Source organism: Adiantum capillus-veneris, chromosome 24 (genome assembly GCF_014529385.1).
Source record: "Adiantum capillus-veneris isolate H3 chromosome 24, ASM1452938v2, whole genome shotgun sequence".
NCBI classification, from domain to species: Eukaryota; Viridiplantae; Streptophyta; class Polypodiopsida; order Polypodiales; family Pteridaceae; genus Adiantum; species Adiantum capillus-veneris.
In genome coordinates, this window is record NC_140954.1 from 139640901 (window position 1) to 139643244 (window position 2344).

At 48.8% G+C, this 2344-nt stretch overlaps 1 pseudogene; it reads right to left on the reverse strand.

Moving 5' to 3' along the window:
- Positions 1-272: 272 nt before the first annotated feature.
- Positions 273-1914, reverse strand: LOC147427245 (uncharacterized; annotated as a pseudogene).
- Between the last annotated feature and the right edge of the window lie 430 nt (positions 1915-2344).

The following is a 2344-nucleotide window of genomic DNA, read 5'->3' on the forward strand; positions in this document are numbered from 1 at the left end:
GTGGAAAGAGGCACGCTGCAATCGGCATTGATGCACTAAAGGAGTTTTTTGTGACAAGTCTGCTGCCAGATCGAAAGCTTAAGTTCTTGATGCAACAGCCTCTAGACGCACAACTATAGGATACCTAGGAAGCGGGCGGGGTTTTTTTTTTATGGTATTGGGAGGATTGCTTGAAACAAGGGTGTGAATGGCCACTTGTAGTAAGAAGCTAATAAGAAAGAAAGGTTTTTTCTTTAATAATATTGTGGTGTGCTCACATGTGGACAAGAATAGAACCCAAATGAGTCTGCCTGCAAGAGAGTCGGGCAGCTCCTTATATTGCCAACCAATTAGTACATGCCAAGATAGTGGACCAAGTGTCCTCCCACACTAGGTGGTCGGACACAGCTAATGGACACACACACCACACCTCGCCCCGTAGGGAGAAAAAGATGCACATCTTTTTACAAGATTTTGGACTGAGATCGACATGACTTGACTCTTCGACGCCTCGTATGGGGGGAAGGTCATACAATGGCTTAACGACAACTAGGGACTGAGTGGACTTAAACGGCTGAGGACATACATCTCGATGTAGGCAAAGCATGAGGTCGCTATCCCTATGCTAATGGCTATACGAGGAACAGCTAGGGCATGTGTCATAGCGGCAAGGACACAATACAATATATTTGGCGACATACATTATTCTCTCAAAGGGGTTTCATGTGTTGCATTAGGTGCTTTATTGAAGATGAACTATTGTTCAGTGAGAGGTGCTTAAAGAAACATAAAAGGAACGCCAGCTGGAATGATTTGCAAGCTTGACTGTTTTGCAAATTATTCAGATCAAATTGAAGAACGTTGACAATCCAACCCGATCCAGATTGAGTGCCTGAAGATCAAGAAGCTTTGAGCAAGTGGTGTAATTACCGTAGCGGGAGCAGGGAGGGTTGCTTCACGTTGGTGTCATTGCTTGGAATGCAGCTTGTGCAGAGAGATGGGCAACCGGACAAGAAGGGGCTGCTGTTGCGGCACCTATTTATAGAGATTTTTCCACAGCGTCATTGCCTACAGCAGCAACACCTTCGTCTTCTCAGGCGGCATGGAGGATAGCATGGTCGCCTGCGAGGGTTGCACCATTACTTGCATCTGCAAAAGTAGCGGCAGGAAAATCTTGTGCAAACAGGGTATTCGTCTGCAACAAAGTTTGCAGCAGCTTCGACAGCACCAAGAAAAGTAATGATGGGTGCGTAATCTGCAGGGTTTGCGGCATCGTGGCCTACAAAGAGTAACAGCGGCTGCTGAGGAAGGCTCTTCCAATGAAGCAATAAATGCTTCCATGATGGCGGTGTCAGCCTCGACTGCAACAACTGAGTCGAGCGGGCTGGCTGTAGGATTGGTGCAGGTCTCCTCTGCAGTGGCGATTTGCGGCATGGACTCGGTAGCACCCCCGTGGGCAGCTGGATCAGGACCAGCATCGTCTGCAGGTTTTGCATCAAAGGTTTCCGATTGGACTGCACCAGCGGCAGAGGTTGGTAGATGAAGGGGGGCAAGAACTACAGCTTCTACAAAGGGACAGGTAGGGCTACCGACAGCAACTGAGGGGCACACGATGGCGCTCTCTTCTCTCTCTCTCTCTCTCTTATCTCTACCCGGTATCCCAAGCAAACACCATCGCTACTTCTAGGATGCTCCAAGAAAAGCAAGAAAAGGTTTCCAACTAACCTTTGCCCGTCAACTCCACCAATGTGGTGTGCTCACATGTGGACAAGAATAGAACCCAAATGAGTCTGCCTACAAGAGAGTCGGGCAGCTCCTTATATTGCCAACCAATTAGTACATGCCAAGATAGTGGACCAAGTGTCCTCCCACACTGTGGTTGGACACAGCTAATGGACACACACACCACATAATGTGGTATGCTCACAAGTGGACCAGAATAAAACCCAAATGAGTCTGCCTACACGATAGTCGGGCAGCTCCTTATATTGCCAACCAATTAGTACATGCCAAGATAGTGGACCAAGTGTCCTCCCACACTAGGTGGTCGGACACGACACACACACCACAATATCGAAGGGGGGCAGTAACAAAAAAGCGTGCAGAGGAATCATAAAAAAAAAGAAGCGCACCGTCAAAGTAGCCAGGGGTGAGGCCATCGAGCAGAGAGAGACGAGCAGAAGAAAAGATCAGCACGCTGTGGATGTCGATGACAACTTGAGTAGATAGAGAGTTTCGAAGAACGCGTGACGAGACAGAGGGTGGCGGGGAGCACGCAAGGAGAAAGAGAGCCGGCCAGGAGGAGAAAAGCAAGAACAGGCCGCCGTAGATTGCAAAGCTGACAGAGGGGGGCTTCTTGTGTCGA